We start from the raw sequence: 27,165 nt of genomic DNA, 5'->3' as shown, positions 1-27,165 counted from the left end.
GCCGTGCCCTAACCCTAACCCTAACCCTAACCCTAACCCTAACCCATACCCTACGACGTACCCTAACCCGTACCCTAATCCGTACCCTAAGCCGTACCCTAACCCTAACCCTAAGCCTAACCCATACGCTACGCCGTACCTTCACCCGTACCCTAACCCGTATCCTAAGCCGTACCCTAACCCTAACCCTAACCCTAAACTATACTTTACGCCGTACCCTCACCCGTACCCTAAACCGTACCCTAAGCTGTACCCTAACCCTAACCCTAACCCTAACCCTAACCCTAACCCATACCCTACGCCGAACCCTAATCTGTACCCTAACCCGTATCCTAAGCCGTACCCTAACCCTAAACAATACCCTACGCCGTACCCTCACCCGTACCGTATCCCATACCCTAACCCGTACCCTAACCCTAACCCTAACCCTAACCCTAACCCTAAACTACCCTTGACTGCTTTTGTCTCCATTAGATTGCCTAAGCACTAGTGTTTTAAGGAACAGGTTAAAAAGAAAATCCTAATGTGATTTTTTTATAATGTGTTTATTCTTTATCTTATCCTAGTGACTAAAATCTTCTCATGGCTGGACCCCAAATAATATTCTTTTACGTGCTAAGTGGTATCTAGAGAGTGGGGTAGGTTTAATAAATACCCTAATCCTAACGTGTACCCTAACCCCTACCCTAGCCCTAACGCGTACCCTAACCCTAACACAAACCCTAACCCTAACACGTACGCTAATCCTAAACCATACCCTAAAACAATCCCTAACCCTAAAACTAACCCTAACCCTAACCCTAACCCTCACCCGTACCCTCACCCGTACCCTAAGCCGTACCCTAACCCTAACCCTAACCCTAATCCTAATCCCTACCCTACGCCGTACCCTCACCCGTACCCTATTCCATACCCTAATCCGTACCCTAACCCTAACACTAACCCTAACCCTAACCCTAACCCTAAACTACCCTTGACTGCTTTTGCCTCCATTAGATTTCCTAAGCACTAGTGTTTTAAGGAACAGGTTAAAAAGAAAATCCTAATGTGATTTTTTTATAATGTGTTTTTTCTTTATCTTATCCTAGTGACTAAAATCTTCTCCATGGCTGGACCCCAAATAATATTCCTTTACGTGCTAAGTGGTATCTAGAGAGTGGGATAGGTTTAATAAATACCCTAATCCTAACGTGTACCCTAACCCTAACCCATACCCTAACCCTAACGCGTACCCTAACCCTAACCCAAACCCTAACCCTAACACGTATGCTAATCCTAACCCGTACCCTAAACCAATCCCTAACCCTAAAACTAACCCTAATCCTAACCCTAACCCTCACCCGTACCATAACCCGTACCCTAAGCCGTACCCTAACCCTAACCCTAACCCTAACCGCTACCCTATGCCGTACCCTCACCCGTACCCTAACCCGTACCCTAAGCTGTACCTTAACCCTAACCCTAACCCTAACCGTAACCCTAACCCATACCCTACGCCGTACCCTCACCCGTACCCTAACCCGTATCCTAAGCCGAACCCTAACACTAACCCTAACCCTAACCTATACCCTACGCCGTACCCTCACCCGTACCCTAACCCGTACCCTAAGCCGTACCCTAACCCTAACCCTAACCCATACCCTACGCCGTACCCTAACCTGTATCCTAAGCTGTACCCTAACCCTAACCCTAACCCTAACCGTAACCCTAACCCATACCCTACGCCGTACCCTAACCCGTACCCTAACCCGTATCCTAAGCCGTACCCTAACCCTAACCAATACCCTACGCAATACCCTCACCCGTACCCTAACCCGTACCCTAAGCCGTACCCTAACCCTAACCCTAAACCTAACCCTAAATCATAGCCTACGCCGTACCGTAACCCGTACCCTAACCCGTATCCTAAGCCGTGCCCTAACCCTAACCCTAACCCTAGCCCTACCCCTAACTCATACCCTACGCCGTACCCTCACACGTACCCTAACGCGTACCCTAAGCCGTACCCTAACCCTAACCCTAAAACTAACCCGTACCCTACGCCGTAACCGCACACGTATCCTAACCCGTACCCTAAGCCGTACACTAACCCTAACCCTAAGCCTAACCCATACGCTACGCCGTACCCTCATCCGTACCCTAACCCGTATCCTAAGCCGTACCCTAAGCCTAACCAATACCCTACGCAGTACCCTCACCCGTACCCTAAGCCGTACACTAACCCTAACCCTAACCCTAACCCTGACCCCTACCGTACGCCGTAGCCTCACCCGTACTGTAACCCGTATCCTAAGCCGTACCCTAACCCTAACCAATACCCTATGCAGTACCCTCACCCGTACCCTCACCCGTACCCTAAGCCGTACCCTAACCCTAACCCTAAGCCTAATCCTAATCCGTACCCTACGCCGTACCCTCACCCGTACCCTATTCCATACCCTAAGCCATACCCTAACCCTAACACTAACCCTAACCCTAACCCTAACCCTAAACTACCCTTGACTGCTTTTGCCTCCATTAGATTTCCTAAGCACTAGTGTTTTAAGGAACAGGTTAAAAAGAAAATCCTAATGTGATTTTTTTTATAATGTGTTTATTCTTTATCTTATCCTAGTGACTAAAATCTTCTCCATGGCTGGACCCCAAATAATATTCCTTTACGTGCTAAGTGGTATCTAGAGAGTGGGATAGGTTTAACAAATACCCTAATCCTAACGTGTACCCTAACCCTAACCCATACCCTAACCCTAACGCGTACCCTAACCCTAACCCAAACCCTAACCCTAACACGTATGCTAATCCTAACCCGTACCCTAAACCAATCCCTAACCCTAACCCTAACCCTAACCCATACCTTATGCCGTACCCTCACCCGTACCCTAACCCGTACCCTAAGCCGTACCCTAACCCTAACCCTAACCCTAACCCTAACCCATACCCTACAATGTACCCTCACACTTACCCTAAACCATACCCTAAGCCGTACCTTATCCCTAACCCTAACCGTAAACTATACCTTACGCCCTACCCTCACTCGTACCCTAACCCTTACCCTAACCCGTACCCTAAACCTAACCCTAACCCTAGCCCTAACCCTAACCCCTACCCTACGCCGTACCCTCACCCGTACCCTAACCCATACCCTAAGCTGTACCCTAACCCTAACCCTAACCCTAACCCTAACCCTAACCCATACCCTACGCCGTACCCTAACCCATACCCTAACCCATATCCTAAGCCGTACCCTAACCCTAACCAATACCCTACGCAGTACCCTCACCCGTACCCTAAGCCGTACACTAACCCTAACCCTAACCCTAACCCTAACCCCTACCCTACGCCGTAACCTCACCCGTACCCTAACCCATACCCTAACCCAAACCCTAACCGTAACAGGTACGCTAATCCTAACCCGTACCTTAAACCAATCCCTAACCTTAAAACTAACCCTAACCCTAACCCTAACCCATACCCTATGCCGTACTCTCACCCGTACCCTAACCCGTATCCTAGGCCGTACCCTAACCCTAACACGTACGCTAATCCTAAACCATACCCTAAACCAATCCCTAACCCTAAAACTAACCCTAACCCAAACCCTAACGCTAACCCATACCCTACGCCGTACCCTCACCCGTACCCTAACCTGTATCCTAAGCCGTACCCTAACCCTAACCAATACCCTACGCAGTACCCTCACCCGTACCCTCAACCGTACCCTAAGCCATACCCTAACCCTAACCCTAAACCTAACCCTGACCCCTACCATACGCCGTAGCCTCACCCGTACCCTATACCATACCCTCAGCCGTACCCTAACCCTAACACTAACCCTAACCCTAACCCCAACCCTAAACTACCCTTGACTGCTTTTGCCTCCATTAGATTTCCTAAGCACTAGTGTTTTAAGGAACAGGTTAAAAAGAAAATCCTAATGTGATTTTTTTATAATGTGCTTATTCTTTATCTTATCCTAGTGACTAAAATCTTCTCCATGGCTGGACCCCAAATAATATTCCTTTACGTGCTAAGTGGTATCTAGAGAGTGGGATAGGTTTAATAAATACCCTAATCCTAACGTGTACCCTAACCCTAACCCATACCCTAACCCTAACCTGTACCCTAACCCTAACCCAAACCCTAACCCTAACACGTATGCTAATCCTAACCCGTACCCTAAACCAATCCCTAACCCTAAAACTAACCCTAACCCTAAACCTAACCCTAACCCATACCCTACAACGTACCGTCACACGTACCCTAAACCGTACCCTAAGCCGTAACCTAACCCTAACCTTAACCCGAAACTATACCTTACGCCCTACCCTCACTCGTACCCTAACCCATACCCTAAGCTGTACCCTAACCTTAACCCTAACCCTAGCCCTAACCCTATCCCATACCCTACGCGGTACTCTCAAACGTACCCTAACGCGTACCCTAAGCCGTACCCTAACCCTAACCCATACCCTATACCGTAACCGCACACATAACCCAACCCGTACCCTAAGCCGTACCCTAACCCTAAACCTAACCCTAACCCATACGCTACGCCATACCCTCACCCGTACCCTAAACCGTATCCTAAGCCGTGCCCTAACCCTAACCCTAACCTATACCCTACGCCGGACCCTCACCCGTACCCTAACCCGTACCCTAAGCCGTACCCTAACCCTAACCCTAACCCTAACCCATACACGATGCCGTACCCTAACCCGTACCCTAACCCTTATCCTAAGCCGTACCCTAACCCTAACCAATACCCTACGCAGTACCCTCACCCATACCCTCACCCGTACCCTAAGCCGTACCCTAACCCTAACCCTAACCCTAACACTAACCTTAACCCATACGCTATGCCGTACCCTCACCCATACCCTAACCCATATCCTAAGCCGTACCCTAACCCTAACCTTAACCCTAACCTATACCTATGCCGTACCCTCACCCGTACCCTAACCCGTACCCTAAGCTGTACCCTAACCCTAACCCTAACCCTAACCCTAACCCTAACCCTAACCCTAACCCGTACCCTAACCCGTATCCTAAGCCGTACCCTAACCCTAACCCTAATCCTAAACTATACCTTACACTCTACCCTTACTAGTACCCTAACCCGTACCCTAAGCCGTACCCTAAACCTAACCAAACCCTAGCCCTAACCCTAACCCATACCCTACGCCGTGCACTCACACGTACCCTAACGCGTACCCTAAGCCGTACCCTAACCCTATCCCTAACCCTAACCCATAGCCTACGCCGTAACCGCACACGTATCCTAACCCGTACCCTAAGCCGTACCCTAAACCTAACACTAACCCTATCCCTAACCGTTACCCCTACCCTACGCCGTACCCTCACCCGTACCCAATCCCATACCCTAAGCAGTATCCTAACCCTAACACTAACCCTAAGCCTAACCCTAACCCTAAACTACCCTTGACTGCTTTTGCCTCCATTAGATTTCCTAAGCACCAATGTTTTAAGAAACAGGTTAAAAAGAAAATCCTAATGTGATTTTTTTATAATGTGTTTATTCTTTATCTTATCCTAGTGACTAAAATCTTCTCCATGGCTAGACCCCACATAATATTCCTTTACGTGCTAAGTGGTATCTAGAGAGTGGGATAGGTTTAATAAATACCCTAATCCTAACGTGTACCCTAACCCTAACCCATACCCTAACCCTAACGCGTACCCTAACCCTAACCCAAACCCTAACCCTAACACGTATGCTAATCCTAACCCGTACCCTAAACCAATCACTAACCCTAAAACTAACCCTAACCCTAACCCTAACCCTAACCCATACCCTAAACCTAACGCGTACCCTAACCCTAACCCAAACCCTAACCCTAACACGTACGCTCATCCTAACCCGTACCCTAAACGAATCCCTAACCCTAAAACAAATCCTAACCCTAACCCTAACCCTTACCCTACGCCGTACCCTCACCCGTACCATAACCCGTACCCTAAGCCGTACCCTAACCCTAACCCTAACCCTAACCGCTACCCTATGCCGTACCCTCACCCGTACCCTAACCCGTACCCTAAGCTGTACCTTAACCCTAACCCTAACCCTAACCGTAACCCTAACCCATACCCTACGCCGTACCCTCACCCGTACCCTAACCCGTATCCTAAGCCGAACCCTAACACTAACCCTAACCCTAACCTATACCCTACGCCGTACCCTCACCCGTACCCTAACCCGTACCCTAAGCCGTACCCTAACCCTAACCCTAACCCATACCCTACGCCGTACCCTAACCTGTATCCTAAGCTGTACCCTAACCCTAACCCTAACCCTAACCGTAACCCTAACCCATACCCTACGCCGTACCCTAACCCGTACCCTAACCCGTATCCTAAGCCGTACCCTAACCCTAACCAATACCCTACGCAATACCCTCACCCGTACCCTAACCCGTACCCTAAGCCGTACCCTAACCCTAACCCTAAACCTAACCCTAAATCATAGCCTACGCCGTACCGTAACCCGTACCCTAACCCGTATCCTAAGCCGTGCCCTAACCCTAACCCTAACCCTAGCCCTACCCCTAACTCATACCCTACGCCGTACCCTCACACGTACCCTAACGCGTACCCTAAGCCGTACCCTAACCCTAACCCTAAAACTAACCCGTACCCTACGCCGTAACCGCACACGTATCCTAACCCGTACCCTAAGCCGTACACTAACCCTAACCATAACCCTAACCCATACGCTACGCCGTACCCTCACCCGTACCCTAACCCGTACCCTAAGCCGTGCTCTAACCCTAACCCTAACCCTAACCCTAACCCATACCCTACGAAGTACCCTAACCCATACCCTAACCCATACCCTAAGCTGTACCCTAACCCTAACCCTAAGCCTAACCCATACGCTACGCCGTACCCTCACCCGTACCCTAACCCGTATCCTAAGCCGTACCCTAAGCCTAACCAATACCCTACGCAGTACCCTCACCCGTACCCTCAACCGTACCATAAGCCATACCCTAACCCTAACCCTAACCCTAACCCTGACCCCTACCGTACGCCGTAGCCTCACCCGTACTGTAACCCGTATCCTAAGCCGTACCCTAACCCTAACCAATACCCTATGCAGTACCCTCACCCGTACCCTCACCCGTACCCTAAGCCGTACCCTAACCCTAACCCTAAGCCTAATCCTAATCCGTACCCTACGCCGTACCCTCACCCGTACCCTATTCCATACCCTAAGCCATACCCTAACCCTAACACTAACCCTAACCCTAACCCTAACCCTAAACTACCCTTGACTGCTTTTGCCTCCATTAGATTTCCTAAGCACTAGTGTTTTAAGGAACAGGTTAAAAAGAAAATCCTAATGTGATTTTTTTTATAATGTGTTTATTCTTTATCTTATCCTAGTGACTAAAATCTTCTCCATGGCTGGACCCCAAATAATATTCCTTTACGTGCTAAGTGGTATCTAGAGAGTGGGATAGGTTTAACAAATACCCTAATCCTAACGTGTACCCTAACCCTAACCCATACCCTAACCCTAACGCGTACCCTAACCCTAACCCAAACCCTAACCCTAACACGTATGCTAATCCTAACCCGTACCCTAAACCAATCCCTAACCCTAACCCTAACCCTAACCCATACCTTATGCCGTACCCTCACCCGTACCCTAACCCGTACCCTAAGCCGTACCCTAACCCTAACCCTAACCCTAACCCTAACCCATACCCTACAACGTACCCTCACACTTACCCTAAACCATACCCTAAGCCGTACCTTATCCCTAACCCTAACCGTAAACTATACCTTACGCCCTACCCTCACTCGTACCCTAACCCTTACCCTAACCCGTACCCTAAACCTAACCCTAACCCTAGCCCTAACCCTAACCCCTACCCTACGCCGTACCCTCACCCGTACCCTAACCCATACCCTAAGCTGTACCCTAACCCTAACCCTAACCCTAACCCTAACCCTAACCCATACCCTACGCCGTACCCTAACCCGTACCCTAACCCATATCCTAAGCCGTACCCTAACCCTAACCAATACCCTACGCAGTACCCTCACCAGTACCCTAAGCCGTACACTAACCCTAACCCTAACCCCTACCCTACGCCGTACCCTCACCCGTACCCTAACCCATACCCTAACCCAAACCCTAACCGTAACACGTACGCTAATCCTAACCCGTACCTTAAACCAATCCCTAACCTTAAAACTAACCCTAACCCTAACCCTAACCCATACCCTATGCCGTACTCTCACCCGTACCCTAACCCGTATCCTAGGCCGTACCCTAACCCTAACACAAACCCTAACCCTAACACGTACGCTAATCCTAAACCATACCCTAAACCAATCCCTAACCCTAAAACTAACCCTAACCCAAACCCTAACGCTAACCCATACCCTACGCCGTACCCTCACCCGTACCCTAACCCGTATCCTAAGCCGTACCCTAACCCTAACCAATACCCTACGCAGTACCCTCACCCGTACCCTCAACCGTACCCTAAGCCATACCCTAACCCTAACCCTAAACCTAACCCTGACCCCTACCATACGCCGTAGCCTCACCCGTACCCTATACCATACCCTCAGCCGTACCCTAACCCTAACACTAACCCTAACCCTAACCCCAACCCTAAACTACCCTTGACTGCTTTTGCCTCCATTAGATTTCCTAAGCACTAGTGTTTTAAGGAACAGGTTAAAAAGAAAATCCTAATGTGATTTTTTTATAATGTGCTTATTCTTTATCTTATCCTAGTGACTAAAATCTTCTCCATGGCTGGACCCCAAATAATATTCCTTTACGTGCTAAGTGGTATCTAGAGAGTGGGATAGGTTTAATAAATACCCTAATCCTAACGTGTACCCTAACCCTAACCCATACCCTAACCCTAACCTGTACCCTAACCCTAACCAAAACCCTAACCCTAAGACATACGCTAATCCTAACCCGTACCCTAAACCAATCCCTAACCCTAACCCTAACCCTAACCCATACCTTACGCCGTACCCTCACCCGTACCCTAACCCGTACCCTAACCCGTATCCTAAGCCGTACCCTAATCCTAACCAATACCCTACGCAGTACCCTCACCCGTACCCTCACCCGTACCCTAAGCCATACCCCAACCCTAACCCTAAACCTAACCCTAACCCTAACCCTAACCCTATGCCGTACGCTCACTCATACCCTAACGCGTACCCTAAGCCGTACCCTAAACCTATCCCTAACCCTAGCCCTACCCCTAACCCATAACCTACGCAGTACCCTCACCCATACACTCACCCGTACCCTAAGCCGTACCCTAACCCTAACCCTAACCCTAATCCTAACCCATACGCTATGCTGTACCCTCACCCGTACCCTAAACGGTATCCTAAGCCGTACCCTAACCCTAACCCTAACCCTAACCCATAACCTACGCCGTACACTCACCCGTACACTAACCCGTACCCTAAGCCGTACCCTAACCCTAACCCTAATCCTAACCCATACCCTACGCCCTACCCTAACCCGTACCCTCACCCGTACCCTAAGCCGTACCCTAACCCTAACCCTAACCCGAACCCATACCTTACAATGTACCCTCACACTTACCCTAAACCGTACACCAAGCCGTACCCTAACCCTAACCCTAACCCTAAAATATACCTTATGCCCTACCCTCACTCGTACCCTAACCCATACCCTAAGCCATACCCTAACCCTAACCCTAGCTCTAACCCTTATCCATACCGTACGCCGTACCCTCACACGTACCCTAACGCGTACCCTAAGCCGTACCCTAAAACTAACCCTAACCCATACCCTACGCCGTAACCGCACATGTATCCTAACCCGTACCCTAAGCCGTACCCTAACCGTAACCCTAACCCTCACCGGTACCCTAACCCTTTTCCTAAGCAGTGCCCTAACCCTAACCCTAACCCTAACCAATACCCTACACCGTACTCTCACCCGTACCCTAAACCGTACCCTAAGCCGTACCCTAACCGTAACCCTAAACCTAACCCAAATCATAGCCTACGCCGTACCGTAACCCATATCCTAACCCGTACCCTAAGCCGTGCCCTAACCCTAACCCTAACCCTAACCCTAACCCTAACCCATACCCTACGCCGTACCCTAACCTGTACCCTAACCCGTATCCTAAGCCGTACCCTAACCCTAACCAATACCCTACGCAATACCCTCACCCGTACCCTAACCCGTACCCTAAGCCGTACCCTAACCCTAACCCTAAACCTAACCCTAAATCATAGCCTACGCCGTACCGTAACCCGTACCCTAACCCGTATCCTAAGCCGTGCCCTAACCCTAACCCTAACCCTAGCCCTACCCCTAACTCATACCCTACGCCGTACCCTCACACGTACCCTAACGCGTACCCTAAGCCGTACCCTAACCCTAACCCTAAAACTAACCCGTACCCTACGCCGTAACCGCACACGTATCCTAACCCGTACCCTAAGCCGTACACTAACCCTAACCATAACCCTAACCCATACGCTACGCCGTACCCTCACCCGTACCCTAACCCGTACCCTAAGCCGTGCTCTAACCCTAACCCTAACCCTAACCCTAACCCATACCCTACGAAGTACCCTAACCCGTACCCTAACCCATACCCTAAGCTGTACCCTAACCCTAACCCTAAGCCTAACCCATACGCTACGCCGTACCCTCACCCGTACCCTAACCCGTATCCTAAGCCGTACCCTAAGCCTAACCAATACCCTACGCAGTACCCTCACCCGTACCCTCAACCGTACCATAAGCCATACCCTAACCCTAACCCTAACCCTAACCCTGACCCCTACCGTATGCCGTAGCCTCACCCGTACTGTAACCCGTATCCTAAGCCGTACCCTAACCCTAACCAATACCCTATGCAGTACCCTCACCCGTACCCTCACCCGTACCCTAAGCCGTACCCTAACCCTAACCCTAAGCCTAATCCTAATCCGTACCCTACGCCGTACCCTCACCCGTACCCTATTCCATACCCTAAGCCATACCCTAACCCTAACACTAACCCTAACCCTAACCCTAACCCTAAACTACCCTTGACTGCTTTTGCCTCCATTAGATTTCCTAAGCACTAGTGTTTTAAGGAACAGGTTAAAAAGAAAATCCTAATGTGATTTTTTTATAATGTGTTTATTCTTTATCTTATCCTAGTGACTAAAATCTTCTCCATGGCTGGACCCCAAATAATATTCCTTTACGTGCTAAGTGGTATCTAGAGAGTGGGATAGGTTTAACAAATACCCTAATCCTAACGTGTACCCTAACCCTAACCCATACCCTAACCCTAACGCGTACCCTAACCCTAACCCAAACCCTAACCCTAACACGTATGCTAATCCTAACCCGTACCCTAAACCAATCCCTAACCCTAACCCTAACCCTAACCCATACCTTATGCCGTACCCTCACCCGTACCCTAACCCGTACCCTAAGCCGTACCCTAACCCTAACCCTAACCCTAACCCTAACCCATACCCTACAACGTACCCTCACACTTACCCTAAACCATACCCTAAGCCGTACCTTATCCCTAACCCTAACCGTAAACTATACCTTACGCCCTACCCTCACTCGTACCCTAACCCTTACCCTAACCCGTACCCTAAACCTAACCATAACCCTAGCCCTAACCCTAACCCCTACCCTACGCCGTACCCTCACCCGTACCCTAACCCATACCCTAAGCTGTACCCTAACCCTAACCCTAACCCTAACCCTAACCCATACCCTACGCCGTACCCTAACCCGTACCCTAACCCATATCCTAAGCCGTACCCTAACCCTAACCAATACCCTACGCAGTACCCTCACCAGTACCCTAAGCCGTACACTAACCCTAACCCTAACCCTAACCCTAACCCCTACCCTACGCCGTACCCTCACCCGTACCCTAACCCATACCCTAACCCAAACCCTAACCGTAACACGTACGCTAATCCTAACCCGTACCTTAAACCAATCCCTAACCTTAAAACTAACCCTAACCCTAACCCTAACCCATACCCTACGCCGTACTCTCACCCGTACCCTAACCCGTATCCTAGGCCGTACCCTAACCCTAACACAAACCCTAACCCTAACACGTACGCTAATCCTAAACCATACCCTAAACCAATCCCTAACCCTAAAACTAACCCTAACCCAAACCCTAACGCTAACCCATACCCTACGCCGTACCCTCACCCGTACCCTAACCCGTACCCTAAGCCGTACCCTAACCCTAACTGTAACCCTAACCCATACGCTACGCCGTACCCTCACCCGTACCCTAACCCGTACCCTAAGCCGTACCCTAACCCTAACCCTAACCCTAACCCTAACCCATACCCTACAACGTACCCTCACACTTACCCTAAACCATACCCTAAGCCGTACCTTAACCGTAACCCTAACCGTAAAATATACCTTACGCCCTACCCTCACTCGTACCCTAACCCTTACCCTAACCCGTACCCTAAACCTAACCCTAACCCTAGCCCTAACCCTAACCCCTACCCTACGCCGTACCCTCACCCGTACCCTAACCCATACCCTAAGCTGTACCCTAACCCTAACCCTAAACCTAACCCTAACCCTAACCCATACCCTACGCCGTACCCTAACCCGTACCCTAACCCATATACTAAGCCGTACCCTAACCCTAACCAATACCCTACGCAGTACCCTCACCCGTACCCTAAGCCGTACCCTAACCCTAACCCTAACCCTAACCCCTACCCTACGCCGTACCCTCACCCGTACCCTATCCCATACCCTAAGCCGAACCCTAACCCTAACACTAACCTTAAGACTAACCCTAACCCTAAATTACCCTTGACTGCTTTGCCTCCATTAGATTTCCTAAGCACTAGTGTTTTAAGGAACAGGTTAAAAAGTAAATCCTAATGTGATTTTTTTATAATGTGTTTATTCTTTATCTTATCCTAGTGACTAAAATCTTCTCCATGGCTGGACCCCAAATAATATTCGTTTACGTGCTAAGTGGTATCTAGAGAGTGGGATAGGTTTAATAAATACCCTAATCCTAACGTGTACCCTAACCCTAACCCATACCCTAACCCAAACCCTAACCGTAACACGTACGCTAATCCTAACCCGTACCATAAACCAATCCCTAACCTTAAAACTAACCCTAACCCTAACCCTAACCCATACCCTACGCCGTACTCTCACCCGTACCCTAACCCGTACCCTAAGCCGTACCCTAACCCTAACCCTAACCCGAACCCATACCCTACAACGTACCCTCACACTTACCCTAAACCGTACCCTAAGCCGTAACCTAACCCTAACCCTAACCCTAAACTATACCTTACGCCCTACCCTCACTCATACCCTAACCAGTACCCTAAGCCGAACCCTAACCATATCCCTAACCGTAGCCCTACCCCTAACCCATAACCTACGCCGTACCCTCACCCGTACCCTAACCCTTATCCTAAGCCGTACCCTAACCCTAACCAATACCCTACGCAGTACCCTCACCCATACCCTCACCCGTACCCTAAGCCGTACCCTAACCCTAACCCTAACCCTAACCCATGCGCTATGCCGTACCCTCACACGTACCCTAAACCGTATCCTAAGCCGTACCCTAACCCTAATCCTAACCCTAACCTATACCCTACACCGTACCCTATCCCGTACCCTAACCCGTATCCTAAGCCGTACCCTAACCCTAATCAATACCCTATGCAGTACCCTCACCCGTACCCTAAGCCGTACCCTAACCCTAACCCTAACCCTAACCCTAATCCTAATACCTACCCTACGCCGTACCCTCACCCGTACCCTATTCCATACCCTAATCCGTACCCTAACCCTAACACTAACCCTAACCCTAACCCTAACCCTAAACTACCCTTGACTGCTTTTGCCTCCATTAGATTTCCTAAGCACTAGTGTTTTAAGGAACAGGATAAAAAGAAAATCTTAATGTGATTTTTTTATAATGTGTTTATTCTTTATCTTATCCTAGTGACTAAAATCTTCTCCATGGCTGGACCCCAAATAATATTCCTTTACGTGCTAAGTGGTATCTAGAGAGTGGGATAGGTTTAATAAATACCCTAATCCTAACGTGTACCCTAACCCTAACCCATACCCTAATCCTAACGCGTACCCTAACCCTAACCCAAACCCTAACCCTAACACGTATGCTAATCCTAACCCGTAACCTAAACCAATCCCTAACCCTAAAACTAACCCTAACCCTAACCCTAACCCTAACCCATACCCTACAACGTACCCTCACACGTACCCTAAACCGTACCCTAAGCAGTAACCTAACCCTAACCTTAACCCGAAACTATACCTTACGCCCTACCCTCACTCGTACCCAAACTCGTACCATAAGCCGTACCCTAACCCTAACCCTAACCCTAACCCATACCCTAAGCTGTACCCTAACATTAACCCTAACCCTAGCCCTAACCCTATCCCATATCCTACGCGGTACTCTCAAACGTACCCTAACGCGTACCCTAAGCCGTACCCTAACCCTAACCCTAACCCTAACCCATACGCTACGCCATACCCTCACCCGTACCCTAAACCGTATCCTAAGCTGTGCCCTAACCCTAACCCTAACCCTAACACTAACCTTAACCCATACGCTATGCCGTACCCTCAACCGTACCCTAACCCATATCCTAAGCCGTACCCTAACCCTAACCTTAACCCTAACCTATACCTATGCCGTACCCTCACCCGTACCCTAACCCGTATCCTAAGCCGTACCCTAACCCTAACCAATACCCTATGCAGTAACCTCACCCGTAACCTCACCGTAACCTAAGCCGTACCCCAACCCTAACCCTAACACTAACCCTAACCCTAACCCAAACCCTATTCCGTACCCTCACCCGTACACTAACACGTACCCTAAGCTGTACCCTAACCCTAACCCTAACCCTAACCGTAACCCTAACCCATACCCTACGCCGTACCCTAACCCGTACCCTAACCCGTATCCTAAGCCGTACCCTAACCCTAACGAATACCCTACGCAGTACCCTCACCCGTACCCTCACCCGTACACTAAGCCGTACCCTAACCCTAACCCTAACCCTAACCCCTACCCTACGCCGTACCCTCACCCGTACCCTATCCCATACCCTACGCCGTACCCTAACCTGTATCCTACGCCGTACCCTAACCCTAAACAATACCCTACGCAGTACCCTCACCCGTACCCTCACCCGTACCCTAAGCCGTACCCTAAACCTAACACTAACCCTAACCCTAACCCTAACCCTAACCCTAACCCATACGCTATGCCGTACCCTCACCCGTACCCTAACCCGTATCCTAAGCCGTACCCCAACCCTAACCTTAACCCTAACCCCTACCCTATGCTGTACTCTCACCCGTACCCCAACCCGTACCCAAAGCTGTACCCTAACCCTAACCCTAACCGTAACCCTAACCCATACCCTACGCCGTACCCTAACCCATACACTAACCCGTATCCTAAGCCGTACCCTAACCCTAACCAATACCCTACACAGTACCCTCACCCGTACCCTCACCCATACCCTAACCCATAACCTACGCCGTACCCTAACCTGTATCCTAAGCCATACCCTAACCCTAACCAATACCCTACGCAGTACCCTCACCCGTACCCTAAACCGTACCCTAAGCCGTACACTAAACCTAACTCTAACCCGAAACCATACCCTACAACGTACCCTCACACTTACACTAAACCGTACCCTAAGCCGTACCCTAAATCTAACCCTAACCCTAAACTATACCTTACGCCCTACCCTCACTCGTACCCTAATCCATACCCTAAGCCATACCCTACCCCTAACCCTAACCCTAGCCCTACCCCTAACCCATACCCTACGCCGTACCCTCACATGTACCCTATCGCATACCCTAAGCCGTACACTAACCCTAACCCTAACCCTAGCACTAACCCTAACCCATACCCTACGCCGTACCCTAACCTGTATCCTAAGCCGTACCCTAACCCTAACCAATACAATACGCAGTACCCTCACCCGTACCCTAAGCCGTACCCTAACCCTAACCCTAACCCTAACCCTAATCCTAATACCTACCCTACGCCGTACCCTCACCCGTACCCTATTCCATACCCTAATCCGTACCCTAACCCTAACACTAACCCTAACCCTAACCCTAACCCTAAACTACCCTTGACTGCTTTTGCCTCCATTAGATTTCCTAAGCACTAGTGTTTTAAGGAACAGGTTAAAAAGAAAATCTTAATGTGATTTTTTTATAATGTGTTTATTCTTTATCTTATCCTAGTGACTAAAATCTTCTCCATGGCTGGACCCCAAATAATATTCCTTTACGTGCTAAGTGGTATCTAGAGAGTGGGATAGGTTTAATAAATACCCTAATCCTAACGTGTACCCTAACCCTAACCCATACCCTAACCCTAATGCGTACCCTAACCCTAACCCAAACCCTAACCCTAACATGTATGCTAATCCTAACCCGTACCCTAAACCAATCCCTAACCCTAAAACTAACCCTAACCCAAACCCTAACGCTAACCCATACCCTACGCCGTACCCTCACCCGTACCCTATCCCACACCCTAAGCCGTACCCTAACCCTACCCCGTACGCTATGCCGTACCCTCACCCGTACCCTAACCCGTATCCTGAGCCGTACCCTAACCCTAACCAATACCGTACGCAGTACCCTCACACGTACCCTCAACCGTACCCTAAGCCGTACCCTATCCCTAACCCTAACCCTAACCCTGACCCCTACCGTACACCGTAGCCTCACCCGTACCCTTTACCATACACTAAGCCGTACCCTAACCCTAACCCTAACGCGAACCCATACCCTACAACGTACCTTCACACTTACCCTAAACCGGACCCTAAGCCGTATCCTAACCCTAACCCTAACCCTAAACTATACCTTACGCCCTGCCCTCACTCCTACCCTAACCCGTACCCTAAACCGTACCCTAACCCTAAACCTAACCCTAGCCCTACCCCTAACCCATACCCTGCGCCGTACCCTCACACGTACCCTAACGCGTACCCTAAGCCGTACCCTAACCCTAACCCTAAAACTAACCCGTACCCTACGCCGTAACCGCACACGTATCCTAACCCGTACCCTAAGCCGTACCCTAACCCTAACCCTAACCCTAACCCATACGCTACGCCGTACCCTCACCCGTACCCTAACCCGTACCCTAAGCCGTGCCCTAACCCTAACCCTAACCCTAACCCATACCCTATGACGTACCCTAACCCGTACCCTAACCCGTACCCTAAACCGTACACTAACCCTAACCCTAAGCCTAACCCATACGCTACGCCGTACCCTCACCCGTACCGTAACCTGTATCCTAAGCCGTACCCTAACCCTAACCCTAACCCTAACCCTAACCCTAAACTACCCTTGACTGCTTTTGTCTCCATTAGATTTCCTAAGCACTAGTGTTTTAAGGAACAGGTGAAAAAGAAAATCCTAATGTGATTTTCTTATAATTTGTTTATTCTTTAACTTATCCTAGTGACTAAAATCTTCTCCATGGCTGGACCTCAAATAATATTCCTTTACGTGCTAAGTGGTATCTAAAGAGTGGGGTAGGTTTAATAAATACCCTAATCCTAACGTGTACCCTAACCCCTACCCTAGCCCTAACGCGTACCCTAACCCTAACACAAACCCTAACCCTAACACGTAAGCTAATCCTAAACCATACCCTAAACCAATCCCTAACACTAAAACTAACCCTAACCCAAACCCTAACGCTAACCCATACCCTACGCCGTACCCTCACCCGTACCCTAACCCGTACCCTAAGCCGTACCCTAAACCTAACCCTAATCCTAACCCATACCCTACAACGTACACTCACACTTACCCTAAACCTTACCCAAAGCCGTACCCTACCCTAACCCTAACCCTAAACTACACCTTACGCCCTACCCTCACTAGTACCTAACCCGTACCCTAAGCCGTACCCTAACCCTAACCCTAACCCTAAGCCTAAACCTAAACCTAACCCCTACCCTACGCCGTATCCTCACCCGTAACCTATCCCATACCCTAAGCCGTACCTTAACACTAACCCTAACCCATACCCTACGCCGTACCCTAACCTGTATCCTAAGCCGTACCCTAACCCTAACCAATACAATACGCAGTACCCTCACCCGTACCCTCACCCGTACCCTAAGCCGTACCCGAACCCTAACCCTAACCCTAACCCCTACCCTACGCCGTACCCTAACCCGTACCCTAACCCGTATCCTAGGCCGTACCCTAACCCTAACCAATACCCTACGCAGTACCCTCACCCGTACCCTCACCCGTAACCTAAGCCGTACCCTAACCCTAACCCTAACCCTAACCCTAACCCCTACCCTACGCCGTACCCTCACCCGTACCCTATCCCATACCCTAAGCCGTACCCTAACCCTAACACTAACCCTAACCCTAACCCTAACTCTAAACTACCCTTGACTGCTTTTGCCTCCATTAGATTTCCTAAGCACTAGTGTTTTAAGGAACAGGTTAAAAAGAAAATCCTAAAGTGATTTTTTTATGATGTGTTTATTCTTTATCTTATCCTAGTGACTAAAATCTTCTCCATGGCTGGACCCCAAATAATATTCCTTTACGTGCTAAGTGGTATCTAGAGAGTGGGATAGGTTTAATAAATACCCTAATCCTAACGTGTACCCTAACCCTAACCCATACCCTAACCCTAACGCGTACCCTAACCCTAACCCTAAGACGTAGGCTAATCCAAACCCGTACCCTAAACCAATCCCTAACCCTAAAACTAACCCTAACCCTAACCCTAACCCTAACCCTAACCAATACACTACGCAGTACCCTCACCCGTACCCTCACCCGTACCCTAACCCACACCCTACGCCGAACCCTAACCTGTATCCTAAGCCGTACCCTAACCCTAACCAATACCCTACGCAGTACCCTCACCCGTACCCTAAACCGTACCCTAAGCCGTACCCTAACCCTAACCCTAACCCGAACCCATACCTTACAACGTACCCTCACACTTAACCTAAACCGTACCCTAAGCCGTACCCTAAATCTAACCCTAACCCTCAACTATACCTTACGCCCTACCCTCATTCGTACCCTAACCCGTACCCTAAGCCATAACCTAACCCTAACCCTAACCCTATCCCTACCCCTAACCCATACGCTACGCCGTACCCTCAAATGTACCCTAACGCGTACCCTAAGCCGTACCCTAACCCTAACCCTAACCCTAACCCTAATACGTACGCTAATCCTAACCCGTACCCTAAACCAATCCCTAACCCTAAAACTAACCCTAACCCTAACCCTAGCCCTAACCCTATCCCATACCCTACGCGGTACTCTCACACGTACCCTAACGCGTACCCTAAGCCGTACCCTAACACTAACCCATACCCTATGCCGTAACCGCACACGTATCCCAACCCGTACCCTAAGCCTACCCTAACCCTAACCCTAACCCTAACCCATACGCTACGCCGTACCCTCACCCGTACCCTAACCCGTACCCTAAGCCGTACCCTAACCCTAACCCTAACCCTAAACCTAACCCATACCCTACAACGTACCGTCACACTTACCCTAAACCGTACCCTAAGCCGTACCCTAACCCTAGCCCTAACCTTAACCCATACCCTACGCCGTACCCTCACACGTACACTAACGCGTACCCTAAGCCATACCGTAACCCTAACCCTAAACCTAACCCTAACCCTAACCCTAACCCTAAACTACCCTTGACTGCTTTTGCCTCCATTAGATTTCCTAAGCACTAGTGTTTTAAGGAACAGGTTAAAAAGAAAATCCTAATGTGATTTTTTTATAATGTGTTTATTCTTTATCTTATCCTAGTGACTAAAATCTTCTCCATGGCTGGACCCCAAATAATATTCCTTTACGTGCTAAGTGGTATCTAGAGAGTGGGATAGGTTTAATAAATACCCTAATCCTAACGTGTACCCTAACCCTAACCCATACCCTAACCCTAATGCGTACCCTAACCCTAACCCAAACCCTAACCCTAACATGTATGCTAATCCTAACCCGTACCCTAAACCAATCCCTAACCCTAAAACTAACCCTAACCCTAACCCTAACCCTAACCCATACCCTACAACGTACCCTCACACTTACCCTAAACCATACCCTAAGCCGTAACCTAACCCTAACCTTAAGCCGAAACTATACCTTACGCCCTACCCTCACTCGTACCCTAACCCATACCCTAAGCTGTACCCTAACCTTAACCCTAACCCTAGCCCTAACCCTATCCCATACCCTTCGCGGTACTCTCAAACGTACCCTAACGCGTACCCTAAGCCGTACCCTAACCCTAACCCATACCCTATACCGTAACCGCACACATATCCCAACCCGTACCCTAAGCCGTACCCTAACCCTAACCCTAACCCTAACCCATACGCTACGCCATACCCTCACCCGTACCCTAAACCGTATCATAAGCCGTACCCTAACCCTAACCCTAACCCTAACCTATACCCTACGCCGGACCCTCACCAGTACCCTAACCTGTACACTAAGCCGTACCCTAACCCTAACCCATACACTATGCAGTACCCTAACCCGTACCCTAACCCTTATCCTAAGCCGTACCCTAAACCTAACCAATACCCTACGCAGTACCCTCACCCATACCCTCACCCGTACCCTAAGCCGTACCCTAACCCTAACCCTAACCCTAACACTAACCTTAACCCATACGCTATGCCGTACCCTCACCCGTACCCTAAACCATATCCTAAGCCGTACCCTAACCCTAACCTTAACCCTAACCTATACCTTACGCCGTACACTCGCCCGTACCATAACCTGTACCCTAAGCCATACCCTAACCCTAACCCTAACCCTAACCCATACCCTACGCCGTACCCTAACCCGTACCCTAACCCGTATCCTAAGCAGTACCCATCCCTAACCAATACCCTATGCAGTACCCTCACCCGTAACCTCACCCGTAACCTAAGCCGTACCCCAAACCTAACCCTAACCCTAAACCTAACCCTAACCCTTACCCTAACCCAAACCCTATGCCGTACCCTCACCCGTACACTATCCCATACCCTACGCCGTACCCTAACCTGTATCCTAAGCCGTACCCTAACCCTAACAAATACCCTACGCCGTAACCGCACACATATCCCAACCCGTACCCTAAGCCGTACCCTAACCCTAACACTAACCCTAACCCATACGCTACGCCATACCCTCACCCGTACCCTAAACCGTATCCTAAGCCATACCCTAACCCTAACCCTAACCCTAACCTATACCCTACGCCGGACCCTCACCCGTACCCTAACCTGTACACTAAGCCGTACCCTAACCCTAACCATACAGTATGCCGTACCCTAACACGTACCCTAACCCTTATCCTAAGCCGTACCCTAACCAATACCCTACGCAGTACCCTCACCCATTCCCTCACCCGTACCCTAAGCCGTACACTAACCCTAACCGTAACCCTAACACTAACCTTAAACCATACGCTATGCCGTACCCTCACCCGTACCCTAACCCATATCCTAAGCCGTACCCTAACCCTAACCTTAACCCTAACCTATACCCTACGTTGTACCCTCACCCGTAACCTAACTCGTACCCTAATCCGTACCCTAACCTTAACCCTAACCATAACCCATACCCTACGCCGTACCCTAACCCGTACCCTAACCCGTATCCTTAGCCGTACCCATCCCTAACCAATACCCTATGCAGTACCCTCACCCGTACCCTAACCCGTACCCTAAGCCGTACCCTAACCCTAACCCTAACCCTAACCCTAACCCCTATCCTACGCCGTACCCTCACCCGTACCCTATCCCATACCCTACGCCGTACCCTAACCTGTATCCTACGCCGTACCCTAACCCTAACCAATACCCTACGCAGTACCCTCACCCGTACCCTAACCCGTACCGTAAGCCGTACCCTAACCCTAACCCTAACGCGAAACCATACCATACAACGTACCCTCACACTTACCCTAAACCGTACCCTAAGCCGTATCCTAACACTAACCCTAACCCTAAACTATACCTTACGCCCTGCCCTCACTCGTACCCTAACCCATACCATAAGCCGTACCCTAACCCTAACCCTAACCCTAGCCCTACCCGTAACCCATACCCTACGCCGTACCCTCACACGTACCCTAACGCGTACCCTAAGCCGTACCCTAACCCTAACCCTAACCCTAACCCTAAACTACCCTTGACTGCTTTTGTCTCCATTAGATTTCCTAAGCACTAGTGTTTTAAGGAACAGGTTATAAAGAAAATCCTAATGTGATTTTTTTATAATGTGTTTATTCTTTATCTTATCCTAGTGACTAAAATCTTCTCCATGGCTGGACCCCAAATAATATTCCTTTACGTGCTAAGTGGTATCTAGAGAGTGGGGTAGGTTTAATAAATACCCTAATCCTAACGTGTACCCTAACCCCTACCCTAGCCCTAACGCGTACCCTAACCCTAACACAAACCCTAACGCTAACACGTACGGTAATCCTAAACCGTACCCTAAACCAATCCCTAACCCTAAAACTAACCCTAACCCAAACCCTAACCCTAACCCGTATCCTAAGCCGTACCCTAACCCTAACCCATACACTATGCCGTACCCTAACCCGTACCCTAACCCTTATCCTAAGCCGTACCCTAACCCTAACCAATACCCTACGCAGTACCCTCACCCATACCCTCACCCGTACCCTAAGCCGTACCCTAACCCTAACCCTAACCCTAACCCTAACCCATACCCTACGCCGTACCCTAACCCGTACCCTAACCCGTATCCTAAGCCGTACCCATCCGTAACCAATACCCTATGCAGTACCCTGACCCGTATCCTCACCCGTAATCTAAGCCGTACCCCAACCCTAACCCTAACCCTAACCCTAACCCTAACCCTAACCCTAACCCTAACCCAAACCCTATGCCATACCCTCACCCGTACCCTAACCCGTACCCTAAGCCGTACCCTAACCCTAACCCTAACCCCTACCATACGCCGTACCCTCACCCGTACCCTATCCCATACCCTACGCCGTACCCTAACCTGTATCCTAAGCCGTACCCTAACCCTAACCAATACCCTACGCAGTACCCTCACCCGTACCCTCACCCGTACACTAAGCCGTACCCTAACCCTAACCCTAAGCCTAACGCCTACCCTATGCCGTACCCTCACCCGTACCCTAACACGTACCCTAAGCTGTACCCTAACCCTAACCCTAACCCTAACCGTAACCCTAACCCATAACCTACGCCGTACCCTAACTCGTACCCTAACCCGTATCCTAAGCCGTACCCTAACCCTAACCAATACCCTACGCAATACCCTCACCCGTACCCTAACCAGTACCCTAAGCCGTACCCTTACCCTAACCCTAAACCTAACCATAAATCATAGCCTACGCCGTACCGTAACCCGTACCCTAAGCCGTAACCTAACCCTAACCCTAACCCTAACCCGTACGCTATGCCGTACCCTCACCCGTACCCTAATCCATACCCTACGCCGTACCCTCACACGTACCCTAACGCGTACCCTAAGCCATACCCTAACCCTATCCCTAACCCTAACCCATACTCTATGCCGTACCCTCACCCGTACCCTAACCCATACCCTACGCCGTACCCTCACACGTACCCTAACGCGTACCCTAAGCCATACCCTAACCCTATCCCTAACCCTAACCTATACCCTACGCCGTACCCTCACCCGTACCCTAACCCGTACCCTAAGCCGTACCCTAACCGTAACCCTAACCCTAACCCTAACCCATACCCTACGCCGTACACTAACCTGTATCCTAAGCCGTACCCTAACCCTAAACAATACCCTACGCAGTACCCTCACCCGTACCCTAAGCCGTACCCTAACCCTAACCCTAACCCTAACCCTAACCCCTATGCCATAACCGCACACGTATCCTAACCCGTAACCTAAGCCGTACCCTAACCCTAACCCTAACCCTAACCCTAACCTATACCCTACGCCATACCCTCACCCGTACCCTAACCCGTACCCTAAGCCGTACCCTAACCCTAACCCTATCCCTAACCCATACCTTATGCCGTACCCTAACCCGTACCCTAACCCGTATCCTAAGCCGTACCCTAACCCTAACCAATACCCTACGCAGTACCCTCACCCGTACCCTCACCGTACCCTAAGCCGTACCCTAACCGTAACCCTAACCCTATCCCTAACCCTAACCCCTACCCTACGCCATACCCTCACCCGTACCCTAACCCTAACCCTAACCCTAGCACTAACCCTAACCCATACCCTACGCCGTTCCCTAACCTGTATCCTATGCCGTACCCTAACCCTAACCAATACCCTACGCAGTACCCTCACCCGTACCCTAAACCGTACCCTAAGCCGTACCCTAACCCTAACCCTAACCCTAATCCGTACCCTAAGCCGTACCCTAACCCTAATCCTAACCGTAACCTATACCCTACGCCGTACCCTAACCTGTATCCTAAGCCGTACCCTAACCCTAACCCTAACCCTAACCCATACTCTACGCCGTACCCTAACCCGTACCCTAACCCGTATCCTAAGCCGTACCCTAACCCTAACCAATACCCTATGCAGTACCCTCACCCGTACCCTAAGCCGTACCCTAACCCTAACCCTAACCCTAACCATAACCCTAATCCCTACCCTACGCCGTACCCTACCCGTACCCTATCCCATACCCGAAGCCGTACCCTAACCCTAACACTAACCCTAACCCTAACACTAACCCTAACCCATAGCCTACAACGTACCCTCACACTTACTCTAAACCATACCCTAAGCCGTAACCTAACCCTAACCTTAAGCCGAAACTATACCTTACGCCCTACCCTCACTCGTACCCTAACCCATACCCTAAGCTGTACCCTAACCTTAACCCTAACCCTAGCCCTAACCCTATCCCATACCCTACGCGATACTCTCAAACGTACCCTAACGCGTACCCTAAGCCGTACCCTAACCCTAACCCATACCATACGCCGTAACCGCACACATATCCCAACCCGTACCCTAAGCCGTACCCTAACCCTAACCCTAACCCTAATCCATACGCTACGCCATACCCTCACCCGTACCCTAAACCGTATCCTAAGCCGTACCCTAACCCTAACCCTAAACCTAACCTGTACCCTAAGCCGTACCCTAACCCTAACCCATACCCTATGCCGTACCCTAACCCTAACACTAACCCTAACCCTAACCCCAATCCTAAACTACCCTTGACTGCTTTTGCCTCCATTAGATTTCCCAAGCACTAGTGTTTTAAGGAACAGGATAAAAAGAAAATCCTAATGTGATTTTTTTATAATGTGTTTATTCTTTATCTTATCCTAGTGACTAAAATCTTCTCCATGGCTGGACCCCAAATAATATTCCTTTACGTGCTAAGTGGTATCTAGAGAGTGGGATAGGTTTAATAAATACCCTAATCCTAACGTGTACCCTAACCCTAACCCATACCCTAACCCTAACACGTACCCTAACCCTAACCCAAACCGTAACCCTAACACGTACGCTAATCCTTACCCGTACCCTAAACCAATCCCTAACCCTAACCCTAACGCTAACCCATACCCTACGCCGTACCCTCACCCGTACCCTAACCCGTACTCTAAGCCGTACCGTAACCCTAACCCTAACCCTATCCCATAACCTACGCGGTACTCTCACATGTACCCTAACGCGTACCCTAAGCCGTACCCTAACCCTAACCCATACCCTACGCCGTAACCGCACACGTATCCCAACCCGTACCCTAAAACGTACCCTAACCCTAACCCTAACCCTAACCCATACGCTATGCCGTACCCTCACCCGTACCCTTACCGTGCCCTAAGCCGTACCCTAACCCTAACCCTAACCCTAACCCTAACCCATACCCTACAATGTACCCTCACACTTACCCTAAACCGTACCCTAAGCCATACCCTAAACCTAACCCTAACCCTAACACATAAACTATTCCGTACCCTAACCCGTACCCTAACCCTTATCCTAAGCTGTAACCTAACTCTAACCAATACCCTACGCAGTACCCTCACACATACCCTCACCCGTACCCTAAGCCGTACCCTAACCCTAACCCTAAACTATACCTTACGCCCTACCCTCACTCGTACCCTAACCCGTACCCTAAGCCATACACTAACCCTAACCCTAACCATAGCCCTACCCCTAACCCATACCCTACGCCGTATCCTCACACGTACCCTAACGTGTACCCTAAGCCGTACCCTAACCCTAACCCTAACCCTAGCCCAGTCCTAACACATACCCTACGCCATACCCTAACCTGTATCCTAAGCCGTACCCTAACCCTAACCAATATCCTACGCAGTAACCTCACCCGTACCCTAACCCGTACACTAAGCCGTACCCTAACCCTAACCCTAAGCCTAACACCTACCCTACGCAGTACCCTCACACATACCCTCACCCGTACCCTAAGCCGTACCCTAACCCTAACCCTAAACTATACCTTACGCCCTACCCTCACCCGTACCCTCACCCGTACCCTAAGCCATACCCTAACCCTAACCCTAACCCTAACCCTAACCCTAACCCATGCGCTATGCCGTACCCTCACCCGTACCCTAACCCGTATCCTAAGCCGTACCCTAACCCTAACCCGAACCCATACCCTACAACGTACCCTCACACTTACCCTAAACCGTACCCTAAGCCGTACCCTAAATCTAACCCTAACCCTAAACTATACCTTACGCCCTACCCTCACTCGTACCCTAACCCGTACCCTAAGCCATACCCTAACCCTAACCCTAACCCTAGCCCTAACCCTAACCCATACCCTACGCCGTACCCTCACACGTACGCTAACGCGTATCCTAAGCCGTACCCTAACCCTAACCCTAACCCTAGCCCTAACCCTAACCCATACCCACGCCGTACCCTCACCCGTATCCTAAGCCGTACCCTAATCCTAACCCTAACCCTAACCTAACCCATACGCTATGCCGTACCCTCACCCGTACCCTAACCCGTATCCTAAGCCATACCCTAACCCTAACCTTAACCCTAACCCC

The sequence above is a fragment of the Eubalaena glacialis genome, chromosome 5 (assembly GCF_028564815.1).
Source record: "Eubalaena glacialis isolate mEubGla1 chromosome 5, mEubGla1.1.hap2.+ XY, whole genome shotgun sequence".
Taxonomy (NCBI): Eukaryota; Metazoa; Chordata; class Mammalia; order Artiodactyla; family Balaenidae; genus Eubalaena; species Eubalaena glacialis.
Note: the sequence above shows the minus strand (reverse complement) of the source record.